At 35.3% G+C, this 14406-nt stretch overlaps 1 long non-coding RNA gene across 1 annotated transcript; it reads left to right on the top strand.

Annotated features, from left to right (window-relative positions):
• The first annotated feature begins 8457 nt into the window (after nucleotides 1-8457).
• Nucleotides 8458-9782, top strand: LOC128265208 (uncharacterized). The gene is made up of 3 exons (XR_008268830.1): nucleotides 8458-8795; nucleotides 9369-9483; nucleotides 9545-9782. It is a non-coding gene; the product is annotated as an uncharacterized LOC128265208 (long non-coding RNA).
• The last annotated feature ends 4624 nt before the right edge of the window (nucleotides 9783-14406 follow it).

The following is a 14406-nucleotide window of genomic DNA, read 5'->3' on the forward strand; positions in this document are numbered from 1 at the left end:
ACAGCAAGGATCCCCGTATATGTGGGAGGTTTTTTCTGCCAGAGATCCAGCAGTAATGTATTGTGGTACTGCGACCACGTTTTGCTGGGTGCGCTCTAGCTTTCAGTATAGTTTTTATATTTGAAGGATATCAAAAATTGCGCCATCCTTGCATATAAAAACCAGCTGTTGTAGTGGTGTCACAAACGAAATAACTTTAAAAATCAGTATCTTCCGGTATGTTTTCTAAAATGTTCGGGCTGAAAAATTTTTAATAGCATTTGCTTATCGCATATATTTTAAATGCGGCAGTTAGCCTTATGGGATTCCCTGCGCATTAGGCTAAATGCGTTTTAATACGCCAATGGAATCCGGCTATAAGGCCTAAGTTGAAGTTGCCTTATTTCATTGCGCCTATGACTAGACGCGTTTTTTTTACATAGCTTTTTTATATAGATAGGGAAAAAGTGCGTCAAATTGCTTTGTTCTACGATATATTGATTTTTACCGATGTTTATTCGATATTTGGCATATCGATATACTATCGTGGGGAACTATTACCACTAACGACAGGAAATAAAAACAAAAAGAGCTGGTAAACAAGGGCGGGATGTGAATTTTTTTTAAAAATTCCATTTTACGTATTGGGTATTTGCTGCACTAAAGAAATTAGCTACAAGTCGATATTGTCAAATTCCTTGCGGGACTCCTGCATCGATAATGTATTCGTCAGATTTTGTTGTGTTCCACCTTACTGCGAAGACTCTGTTGTGGAGATACGACTCAAGTATGTAGCTTGTGAGTGTATGTAGGCTAGTATGAGCCAGACACGATCGAAAGCTTGAGATACATCGAGGAATATTGCGCTGCAGTATTCCCGATGCTCGAGGGCTGTGCGAATTTCTGATGTTATTCTGTTAGCTTGGTATATGCGTGTTAAAATGCATTTTTCCAACAGCTTAGACAGACACACAATAAACTAATTGGACTGTAGGACGACGGAATTGTGTGGTCTTTTCCGGGATTCGGTATCATTATGATAGTAGATTTTTTCCATTTTCTTAGATAGTAGCCGAGACGTATTATCCCACTGAAAAGTTTACAAATAACCTCGAGTTTTGAAGTTCAATTATCATTTTTGGGGTTACAAAGTCACCGCCCTGGGCCTTTTTCAGTTTCAGTTCCCCTATGACTTTCGCGATCTCCTTTGGCAAAAACACAAATGGACCAGTGGCTGAGTTCGGCTGAAAGACTTTTCGGAGATGTGAAGCAAAAGTTTCGGCTCTATCTTCGTCGCTGCGGGCCTAGCTACCTGATGAATTTCTTATCGGAGTGACTGTTTCGATTTGAGAGCTCAGGTTTGGGTGAGCCCTTTACAGAGGATATTTTGTATTGGTTGGCGAAAGTTTTTATTATGGCGAAAGTTTTTTGAAGTACCGTAGTTGTAGTCTTCAACGTCTTTCTTCAGGGCTCGGTTTAGTGTGCGTGTGACACGTCGCAGTCGCCTCTTTTCCAGTACAAGCTGTTCAATTGTAAATCGGTTTTGAAATGGTTGGTTTACTTGTCCTTCCCTTTTGTTGTTGAAATAGTGGCTTCTGCCACGAGTATATCTAGACGAGGTATGTCTACCACGAGGTAGAACAGTCGATGTCCGCTTCGATGTTGAGCTGCGGGGTTAGTTCAATGTGGGAACTTACATACTTTTTATATTTTAGCCAGTTGGTTCTGTACGATTTCAGCCTGTGGGGGTGGTCTGTGGATTCTGGGCTTTGAAGAAGAGTTATTAGCACTGGCGAGTGGTCAGATGAAAGGACCGAAAGCTCTTTGGCGCTTATTATATTACGTGGAATGTTCTTTGTCACCACAAAATCTATTAAGTCAGGGACTTTTCTAGGGTCTGCTGGCTAGTATATGGGACTAACAGGGGAAACAAAGTCCAATTTGTTGCTCAGTTTGATGATTGCATTATACAATTGCCTTCCTTTGGGAGTCACGAGTCGTGATCCCCAGTGCGTTTGTTTAGCGTTATAGTCTCCTGCAGCTATGAAGCGATCTCCAAGTAAGTTGTAAAAATCCATGAATTGTCCTTCAGAGATTGTAAAGAGAGGCGGGCAGTAAAATGATTTCCGTTACCTGGCTGCGTTATGATAGTTTGTTGCAAACCTTTGGTAAAAATGGTGCTTGATGCGTTCCCTAATTAAGATGCCGGTTCCGCCGTGGGCTTTACCATCTGGATGATCTGTGCGGTAGAAGGTTGTGCCTCTTATTTGGATGTTGTATTTGCTTGTGAGGTGCGTTTCTACCAGTCACATATAATCGATGTGATTTACATTCAGGACTGCTTAGCTGCAAGCAACTGTAACACCATGTTCTGGTTTTCAACCAGACATAAATTCCATCATATGTACTTTGATTCCAGTGTGCTTTGTGATTGTCCTGGGACCTGCTGAAGGATTCCTAGATTAGACTGAAGTGGGCGCCTGATCGAAGGGCATCGGCGTATGAGAAGCCCTTCTGGGTATTAAGTTGACCAAATGAGAATCTTGCAGCCGTGCCGAAAAAAAATTTCGGCCTCGTTTTTGAGTAAGTGTACACGTTTTGAGGATTTTGATGGCGCGTGGTTGTCACTCGTCGCATGCGGTTTTTCAACTCCTTTTAGACCACACAGCCTCTGTAGTTAGCCGTGTGATTTCCTCCGCACCTTCCACATTTCTTCTTTTGGGGCAGGGCAGTTTGCGGAATTGTGAAAGTCTCCACAAGCTACACAGACTGATCGGAGTGTGCAGTGTGTCCTTGTGTGTCCATACTTCTGACAGTCTGTGCATTGCACTGGGCCGGTCCTTTTATGTGGCTCTTCCACATTTTTCTTGCAATCCATTTGTCTTCAAGACTCTGGTATCTGGCCAAAGCTATACTTTGAAGAGTGGTTGCGGCTTTTTGTTCTTCTTAATGATGTTACTAACGTTCTTTGCAGAAAAACCGTTTTCTTTGAGGGCATCGATAACCACATTAGGGGTTAAATCGGGATCGAATCCTTTTAATACAACTTGCAAGCCCATGCTGCTTGGTACGTGTAGTAGTTTTTATTAGCTTCCTCAAGGAATTTGGACACAATTCGGAAATGTTCTTCAGATTTGATCTGAAGTTTGGTTTCGTGAATATTCCCTTTAGGAAGCGGAACAACATGACAATTTCCGTCCCCGACCAGCGCAAAAATTTTGTTGACCAGGGCGTTCGAGATTTTCTCCCTAATGTAAATTGGTGGGTTTTTGTTGCGTTGTATTTGGCGCTGCGGTCAACGACTTCGCATGTGGTTTCGCGATAAGAGCCGTTTTTGTCACTGTTGTTAATTTTGCTGCCGTTGCTGTAGTTGTTGCTATTTTATTTGGTGCAATTGCAGACGTTTTACCGCTGCATATTGTTGGTGCTCCAGTGGTCGAGTCTGATGGTGGGGGGGTTTTACACTAAGAACTTCACGCCGTAGAAGAAGGTGTAAGAGTAAGTAGAGACGGGGAGCAAGACCGTACTCTTTGGCTTTCGACTGTCAGTAGAGCCGAGATACCCTTGGTTTACGTCTTTTGCACTTCGCTTTCGCGAGTTGTTATATACGAGAAGTACCCGTCTCTTCGGATCGCTGAGCTTCGATGCTCTTTATTTGGTTCGTCGCTCATTGAGCTGTTTTAGCGTGGCACTATTATAAAATAATTATGCACTTTTTTTTAATCATATAATTGATTTTATTGAGTTGAATAACTATTTAGTTTTGTTTAAGCGTCTTTTTGCCTTGCAGAGGGAATTATTATTTTTAGTCACAAGTTTGCAACGCAGTGAAGGAGACATATCCGACCCTATAAAGTATCTAGCCATGTCCGTCTGTCCGTCCGTACGCAAACTAGTTTCTCAGTTTTAAAGCAATCTGCATGAAACTTTCTGAAATGTTGTCTTTCTATTGCATGAAGTACATAAGCCGGATCGGACAACTATAGCATATAGCTCCCATAGGAACAATAAAAAAAAAATAAATGAAAAAAAATTATAAGTTTGCTGTTTTTAAATTTTTTTTTAGTTCTTCGATATATACATAGTAATGGTTAAATATTTCAGAATTACGGTTTAAATTTCATCAAAATCGGACGACTATAACATAAAGCTCCCATGGAAATAATAAAAATATGATAAAATAATGTTTTTTTTTTTTTAATTTAACTTTTTAGTTTGTAAATTTTTTTATATTCTTTTTGACTTATTAATAATTTTACAGTCTAGAATTACGCTTTTAATTTAATTAAAAGATAGCTGCCATAGGAACTATAGAATAATTGAGCTGCAAATCATCATAGCTTCAATGTTTTTAAACATATACGCAAGTAAATCATTATTTTAATGTTTTCAAGAATATTTAATTTTTACAACAGCTGCAAGGGTAGTTTGTCGAAGTTTGCTTCCTTTCTTGTTTCATTTGTCTTTAAAAATATTCACTTTCTTCAACTTTAACGTAAACTCGCGCGAAAAACGCCCGCTCACTTCAACTGCATTTTCGCTTGTTTATTTGTCTATTTGTTCACGTCTCTACAAACTACTTTAGTTTTTCCTTGACAAATCGACACAAAGAACAGCTGTGCAGACTCAGAGAAGCACGTTTGTCAAGAATAGAAGGATATCTTGCTTTATTGCGTCTATTCCGATATCGATAATAGACGTGCGTGATTGTGTAACTTGGCTATTAGTGGAGTAGATCGTAGCCTGGTACAAGGGTGTCAGTGCTGTCAACTTTTTTATAGTCAAAAAAAAAGAAAAAAATGGCTGAAAAATGTTTGAAAACATAAAAAAAAAACCAAAAAAATGTTGAAAGAAAATTTAGAAAATGTTTAAAATATGCTTCTTAAAATTTTTTTTTTTATGATTTTCATTATTTGGTTAAGTTTTTCTGGATTTTCTTCGTTTTCGTAAACCAAGTTTGTTCCGATCATGCGCAAATAATTTTTAGGCGCTTCATAGTTAAATCATAATTTTCTCAGTCTTCGCAATCCGAAATTGTATATTAAAATAAAAGTAAGTGCTGAATATCTTTTGACTGGCATTAAAACTTAACCTTATGCGCACTTTTGATATTGAGATGATATCATTAAACTAGCGATGATATTATTTTATTAATTAATTAATAGAGTGGCCGCCACTTTTTCATATTTTGTTTGCAAGTGACTATAGCTATGCGGCTACTTTTTTTTTTAACTAAGTATGTTAATATCGACAACACTAAAATCCAGAATTTTCGCATTTTGCCATTTACAAATTTTTCCTGCAGATTGCCTTCAAAAACAACCGGATTTGTAGGTGAAAAACGGAATAAACAGTCTGGAACGATATTTGTATTCAATTTTTTTAGTGGCAAATGTTTATTCTTATTCTTATTCTGTTTTGGATTATTCTTACCTTTTACTTGGTCCGTAACGAAATTGTGATTTTGTTGTAGTTCGCGCATAGCTGTTTTTGTTTTTTATTATAGTTTGCTCTTGTGAATGGTGATAGTTCCCACGACAGTGTATCGATATTCCAAATATCGAGAAAAAATCGGTAAAAATCAAAATACCGTAATAATAATAATAATAAGTAGTAATATTAATAATAAGTAGCAACAAAGAAACCACTTTACCCATTTCTATCCTTGCCCAAAACGCAATGAAGTAACGACGTAGCCCAAGTTCCAATATACTTCTAAACACCCCACTGTAAAGCAGTGCTCGCGACATATACCATAACATGCTCGCACTTCTTGGTATTTTATATTTTCACAGCCAAATTACCCAGCAGTACCGTTTACCACCTGCTTACTGATAATTCATCGCAAAAAAAAACTTAATTCAGGAGGAAAAGTTAATGGTTTTCCATACAAAATAGGGATGATTTAAACATGGACATGATGTATGGATTCATCAGTGAAGTAAATCATCAGCAAAAACCCACCTAACACAGCACTCTGTCATCCGAAACAGAGATTGAGGGAGCGGGGGTGGGTTTTTTTCCTGCGTTTGCTACTATTGTTGGCTGAGAGATCGGCTCTGCCGATAATTTTGAGCAGTGATGAACTTCGGAACTGACTATAGTCAGTGTGTCAGTCAGTGTCCGAGATCTCGACGCTCATACAGACAAACATGGCTAGATCAACTCGGTTATTGATCCTGATCAAGAATATATATACTTTATAGGGTCGGAAACGCTTTCTTCTACCTGGTACATACTTTTGAACAATTACAATATACCCTTTTACGCTACGAGTAACAAGTATAATGATTTTCTATGATAACACATTGGTTATCGATCGACTTCATTTTTCTTTTCCCAGCAGCTTCGTCCTTATCTTTGTAATAAGCCTGGTCAGGCAAATTATGAAGGATTAGGCAGGAGGTGTTCTAAACGCGACTTTAATCAGTAATCTCTGCAGCACGGTACCAGGGGGACCATCATAAATTAATACAGAATTAAGACATATTATATAATCAAGAGAATACTATATTCGCAATTATATTATCTTGATCTGAAAATATGAATGCTGTGACGGCCCCGTTGCCATAAAATATAACAAGCCCGCAACTATTCACAGGCTCGCCCCAACACAAACAACACCTGGACACACCAATGCGGTGGACATATCGATAGCCAACAAGAAAGAGGTACTCGGCTTTCTACAGCGCCGACTTACCGCATCAAGCAGAACTCGGTCCTCTGCAGCGCCGACACACCGCGTCAAGCAGAGCTCAGCCCTCCACAGCGCCGACACAACGTAGCAAGCAGCCCTCCCACAACGCAGAAGCAGTCGAGCTTTGTCGAGCTCGAGCCTATATATTAAGTTAAAAACGATCTATTTCTAGTAAAATAAGCTATCGAAACCGGTTAATTAGAACTGGAGATAAGAAATAAAATTGGCATGAAAACAGGTGAAAAACGTTATTTACACTTTAATAAAAATGGTATCATACAAAAAATGTGGAGAGTCATTTTTTAAATCAGGGAGTCCATCTGCACCTGAAAAACAAAGTTTAATCTCTGGAGGATTTTATCGATTTAAATTTGTAAACCAGTGTTATCAGCTATTATCGAAAAGGGAAATTAAATTAAATGGAAATACAATTGAAACATGTCTTTCCGAACTTATTAAATACATTCAAAATCTGCCAGCACATACAATATGCTTATTTCCAACAAGGGAACAATGTCGTTAATTTGAAATGCTCTAACTGCAACCAAAGACCCCCTAGTCAGACAACAGAGAATGTCATTGCCAATATATATACAGTGGCGGACTAAAGTCCAACTCTGTAGCGTAACCAGTAAAAGTAATGATGCAGTCTTGTTTTAAATTTAATTATAAGACAAAAACCAAAATATTGTTTTTTTTTTCAAATAAAACTTTCGAAGTTATTAACCAAAAACTGAAAAGACATCTTTAGACATTTTTTTCTGGTATTCCTTTTAGCTGATAACTACGCTAAAGTACCGTTCTTTTTTGAATTATGCTTTACGCGGTTTTGGGCTTTGCTTTATTTGTATTTTATTATTTGGAACACGCTACAAGCGATGAATCCCAAGCATCTCATTCCAACAGTAAAGCATGGCGGTGGGAGTGTCATGGTTTGGGGAGCAGTTGCAGCGTCGGGAGTAGGAAACTTTGTCTTCATTGAGGGTATCATAGATCGTTTCCAATATAAGTCATCGGTGGACAAACTATGACTTGAAGGATTGGCTGCTGTATTATACCCCCCGGCAATTATATTCACCGCCGCATATTCCGGACATGAATATAATAGAGCACGTTTGGGAAATTTTGGAACGAAAAATTCGAAAACACCCTATAAGTAGCGCTCCAATGCTGCGAGAGAAACTTCAAGAGGAGTGGCAAAAAATAACAGGAACAGAGATGGAAAATTTAGCTTTTTTAATGCCCAGTCGCTTGCAATCAGTAATAGATGCAGGTGGTGTCCCAACTAAATATTATTTTCAATATAAATATCAATATAACTTTATAGAAGCGCTTAGTAACAGATCGTATGTTCACTTTTGTCTTATTTGTTAACTTCGATAGTTATTGTTAATTAAAGACGATATTTTAGTTTTTGTTATAATTTAATTAAAAACCAGACTTTACTGGAAACGTTAAACTCCAAAAAAAAGGGTCGTATGTAGACTTTAGTCCGCCACTGTATTTCGAAAGAAAGAAATTTCACACCAAATAATAAGTATAATTTAAAAGGACGCTAATTGTTTTGTCGATCAATCCTATATGAATATAAACAAACTTTTATAAAAAAAAAAGCACTTCACAAAGTGAGCTTCGAATTGCAAGCAAAAGATACAGTTTATAAAGCGCACACCCAGAAAATTTGAAAACGCAAAACCAATAGCAAATCTTTTCTATTTCAGTATTTTTACTTCTCACTTTATCGAGAAGAATCGTCCTTGAAATCGAGAAGAAATTGTACTTTTTGTTCTCGATTTCGCTAATCGAGAAGAAAAGATCTTGAACTCGAGAATAAAAGATCTTAAAGTCGAGAAGAAATTAGTCTAAAACGTTAAATGAATTGAAAGAGATAAAAATTGCGAGAGAAGTTCTCTCTCAAATTGTTCGGAAAGTTACCGAAGTATACTTCGGTCCTCGTCGTTCCCCTTTAAAATTTTCGGCCGCGGCACGGGGTAGTTTTGTCTTTGATTGATTGAGTGTTGAAAAGTGGAAGCATGGAGACGGAGACAATAGATGACCGGTTGTTCGACTTATTGGTCTCGTTTGATTTGTTGGAGGCCCAGCTATACTTGCACAATAAGTAATTAATATTTTATAAAATGAAAACTAAGTATATAACTATTATTATTTATATATACATATGTTGAAAAAATATTTTATATAATAATTTTCCTTTAATTTAAGCAAGTGTGATTGTATTAATTTGTTTGTGAACAAAATAAACGTGTCTCGAATGTTTAAATTTACTATTTAACACGTGCTTTAGTAAAACTGCAAGTCACGCTGCTGCAGTCCATGTATGTACATATGTGTTTTTTGTTTCCTTTGATCCTTATTCTTTTACGTCTTGCAAATGCTCGCAAAACAGGCGTACATACATACATACAAACGAGAAAGTATGCGAGTATTTGCAAAACGTAAAAGAATAAGAATCGAAAGGAAACAATAAACACATACATACATGGACTGCGGCAGCGTGACTTGCAGTAAATTGATATTTTACAACTTGTGTTAAATTTAAATAAATAAATTTAAATAAATACTTTTTGTAGCAGAGCCACGCTTCAAATTTTTTTAACAACCTTTTTTTAGTCAAGTTAGTTTTGAAATTTGAGTATAAAAATTGTTACACTGTTTAATTATTTATTTCTAGGCGCCGGTGTAAATTTCGACTGTCTGGAATTTATCACCGCGGAGGAAATTAAGGTGGCGATTCTGCCAATCGGAATTAGAGTACTCTTCCGCGAAAAGCTGTTCGCTTGGTAAAGGTAAGAATTTATTATCTCTCTTTCCTAATTTCTTGGTAACTTTCTTTGTTTATTTTTATAGTTTACTCAAGAAATATCTTCGCAACCATCGTCTCCAAGGCCATCGCCACAAAGGGCACCGCCAGCACTTTTATCTCCGTTGCCGTCTAATGCGCCTAAATTAAAATACACATTCAACAAGGTATGAGTCTTTAAGTTGTAATAATTATGTAACCTTAATAAGCTTAATCTTAAAATTTGTTGTATTTTTTACACCTCCTCTTCATACATATGTCTTAAATAATGATAAGAAAATTTTAAGATTAAAATATATTTAGATTTATAATTTCGAATATAAATGTATAACTAAAACAAATAAAAGAGAAATATAAAAACAAAAAAAAAATTTTAATTTTTGGGATTTGGCATTTTTACTGAACAAAAAAAACCGTTCTCAACAGTCTCGATTTCAGTATTTCCGTGCTCAATGGTAAGCCAAGAACGGATTTACTGAAATCAAGAAGACATTTTCTTAAATCGAGAATGATTTTTAAGACTGATTATTCTAGTTTTAAGAAAAGGTCTTCTTGGTTCTGAGAACGAATAGGTTCTTGAGTCCGAGCATAGGCGTTCTCGTTTTCAAGAGTAAATCATTTTTGATTTTGAGAACGATTTACTCTCGAAGCCGAGAAGACATATTCTGAAATCGAGTATGTTCAGTCTTAAAAGAGCAGTCTTGATCTAAGAAAATGTCTTCTTGATTTCAGTAAATCCGTTCTTGGCTCAGTATTGAGCACGAAAATACTGAAATCGAGACTGTTGAGAACGGTTTTTTTTCTGGGTGCACTATTTCAACATGGTCAAGGTCATTATACATCCATTTTATGAAAAGAGGGAATCTTTTTTAAAGCCGATGACGCAACAATTAGTAATATATATACTATATTATACTTTTCTATGAGATGTAATTTTTAAATCTTACGGTTAATAGTTAAAAAAATTAAGTGTGAGAAATTATTTTGAAAGTATGAGAATAATACTTGCTTGGCAAACATCCTCATACTGAACCCTCCCGAGCGATGTCAGCGAACGCCGGCTAAGATCAAGAGTTAGAACTGTGTGCTCTGGTTTTTGCAAAGGCCAAGACATACATGGATGACTTATGGTCGAGGTATTGAGGTTCTCTCTTATTTTGACTAGGTTTTTGGAGCTTTGCAGTAACAAGACTGTATTTTTAAACAAAAACTTCTGATTGTGACGATTATCATTTACTTTAAAAAAAATTAACTTTTTTTTATTTAGTTAGTTTCGTAATCGGCACAAGCTGAAAAATATACAAACAGATTATCTACAGAAGCTCCGATTAGGTGGCAAAGATTTAGAATATGTTAGAAAGGCTAGTAATCTTGGCTTTTATTTTAATGAGACACTTTCTTGGAGTGAGCATGTCAATATAAGAACTGGTCGAACATATGGGTTGTTACGACAAATATACACAACACCGTTCTTTCTTCCGATTTTTATTAAACTTTTAAATCCTAAAACTGTTTTTATACCTACCCTGGATCGATTAAGGAATCTTAATATTCCTTCATAAAATTATATTAGTATACGTACAAGACTTGCAAGCTCTGACAGATAGTTATTCATTTAAGCCATTAAACTTTGGAACCATCTACCCGACCAACTTAAATGGATTGGAGGCACATTACAATTCGAAAACAAACTTAAACTAATAAAATCTAAGCAGATTCAATAAAAACAAAAAACATTTAAATCATTTTTAGTACAGTAAGTCATCTAAATCATGTTAATATGTAGTACGTTTGAATTTGTTGTGATTAGCGCAGTAATGTAAAAGTATTATACATGTTCCGTCAGTATTATAAAAAATAAAAAAAATAAGTTAATAAATTTCTATGGGAGCTATATGCTATAGACGTCCGATTTTGATAAAATTTATACCATAATTCTGAAATAATTAAACATTGCTATATGTCGAAGAACTAAACAAAAAATTAAAAAAACAGAAAAGTTATAATTTTTTTCATTTATTTTCCGATTGTTCCTATGGGAGCTATATGCTATAGTCGTCCGATTTTGATGAAATTGAAACCGTAATTCTGAAATATTAAACCATTACTATATCTCGAAGAACTAAACAAAAAATTAAAAAACAGCAAAGTTATAATTTTTTTTCATTTATTTTTCCGATTGTTCCTATGGGAGCTATATGCTATAGTCGTCCGATTTGATGAAATTTAAACCGTAAATCGGAAATATTTTACCATTACTATATGTCGAAGAACTAAACAAAAAATTAAAAACAGCAAAGTTATAATTTTTTTTCATTTATTTTTCCGATTGTTCCTATGGGAGCTATATGCTATAGTCGTCCGATCCGGCTCGTTCCGACTTAAAAATAAACTGACGCTCTGAGTTGCAACTGAGGGAACGACTCAAAATGTTTGGCGCTGAAACTGTCAAACTAGCTTTTTTATCAATAGCCTTTAAATCTGTTTGTAAATTACTTAGATTTTGCTTGAATTCGAGGAAAATTCCTAGAAAAAGCCAAAGCTCGAACTATTGGATTTTTTAACAAGCGATGGACAGTTTTAACTTTTTTATTTGAGTATATCTTTTGATTACTTTGCTGGGACCAGTGTTGCCTTCTCAGTTTAAGAAGAAGAGCGACTACCCTGGCTCTTTAGCAATTCAACGGCATTACTTAAGTATAAATTTTGCCAAAAGTGTCCAAGGATATATATATTAGCATTTATAAAGATTGTAATTCTTTTTTTTTTTATTCTTTTTCAGTGTTGCGTTCGTCAAAAGCTTCCTATATTTGTGAAATAAAAATAAAATGCAGTCAAAACAATATTAATAGTTTTCTAATATGTTTAACGGTATTCAAGCATAAGATACTCTTATACCCAAGTACCTAGTGTATTGTATTTACAGTTTTAATCAAAATCAGTGCCTGGGGAAGGTAAACTGTATTCGTTTATTTATTTACATAGGTAAGGTAGAAGAAGTCAGCTATTTTCCCTTCTGAGCTTTCAATTTGCTGTAAATACAAATCTCTTAAGAGTCATTTGTTTTCAGAGTGCTGAATACGTATGCAACAGTGCGGAGAAAACATCGAACGTTAGTATTAGTATCCAATTGTCTTAAAAAGGGCAATCGCTGATCGGAGCAGATGCTTTAATTGATCACTGACTTGTTGTCCAAACAATGTGTGTTTAATCATACGATAATCTTTATTCTACTAAAGGTAATACGAAAAATACTCATATGGAAGTTATATTTGTTACTATACATGGTACATACATTTTATATTATTTACCTCTATTCTTACGACCACACGTAAAGGGTTTTAAATTGATTGAATATTTCGGTACTTAAAATAGATATACATACACATTATTTGTTATTGTTTTGCATGTATGTACACCATTATTGTAATCACTGATATGCATTAATTTAATTACTTTTTCTTTCTGATTTTATGGTTAATGAAAGCCACACATACATATATCGATCGGTACCACATCTTATTTAAATTTAAGATTCAAATACAATACGTATTATATATGCCTCTTCAGCCTTCACTTATATTTCACGTTGTTTTTATATACACACAGATGAACATATATGTGCCTTTTTTAACAGAAGATACGTAACTGTAGAACCCAGTTAACATAAAATTTCATATCCCATTATGGTGTTAATTATAAACACAAAGACATACATATATGTACATACATATGAAAAATGTAGACCCACATGAGAAAATATCTTGTATCTTAAAATTTGAAGAATGTAACACTTATTATACAAAGTACTGGTGCTCATATGTTGATACTTTTTCAGTTATATTACGACACATATATTTTGTATTGTATATGCAATGGGATTTTGCTAACATCCAGAGTTGTCCACTAACCAAGTTACCGAAATACTATTCAAGAGTCTGGGCCACTCGTGGTGGTTGGTAATGCACATTCAGATTTATGTTGGAAATCGCCTATCAGATAAACAAATTACCTAAAAAATATATAAAAGTTACATTCGTAAATGTGTTGTTCGTCTAACTACTTATCAAAATGTCTTTACTTATGAGCTTTATCGACGAAAAGTGGGCTTAATGTAATCGAATTTGGTTTTTTGGTTTTCTTGTTCGCATTACGTGAGATATCTCTTCGACATTAACATACATATAGAAACATATCTGAGGTATAAAAAGCTGTATTATTTATATTTTTGGTTGTCCTCCTCGTAGCTAAATACATGTACATGACAAAGTCGCTCTTTATTTTAGTAAGTGAGTTGCTTCTACATCTGGCTGGAACCCTTTGGATCAGCGACTTATGTGTGTACTAAAATGTTGGTTGGTGTGGTTTGTTTACTGCATATTGTATAATTTGTTTGTATATTTGTGAATTTACCATAATGGTTCGTTCTGCTTATTAGATCGGTCGGATACAATTTCATCTCGATCGAATTAAAATTTAAATTTGGTGGACATCGATGATAGGCGGATACATTATTTGAATTTACCATTTCTCTACATAGACATATGAAAATGTTTCTTCTCTGCATCGGTTACTACGATTTCTCTATCTGTACTGTACTGTATCTGTATCGGTGCCTTACATTGTTATCACAATCACATTAGAATAGGTTGTAAGCAAACAATCGGTATTCTCCTACAACACCCTGAACTGATCTTTCCATTCCTTCAGTGATTCAGGTAAAAATAGGTTGGCCAGACGCATTCGCTTTGGGGCTTTACTTTTGTGCCATATGTTTAATTATAGAAATATGTGATACAATTCTAACATTACGAATATAAGTTTGTTGCTTGTTTCATTTCCATGCACGCTATTCTGAGACATACAAAAAATACATTGAGAATCCGTTGAGTTGAAGCTTTAGAGGCAT

The sequence above is a fragment of the Drosophila gunungcola genome, unplaced genomic scaffold (assembly GCF_025200985.1).
Source record: "Drosophila gunungcola strain Sukarami unplaced genomic scaffold, Dgunungcola_SK_2 000100F, whole genome shotgun sequence".
Taxonomy (NCBI): Eukaryota; Metazoa; Arthropoda; class Insecta; order Diptera; family Drosophilidae; genus Drosophila; species Drosophila gunungcola.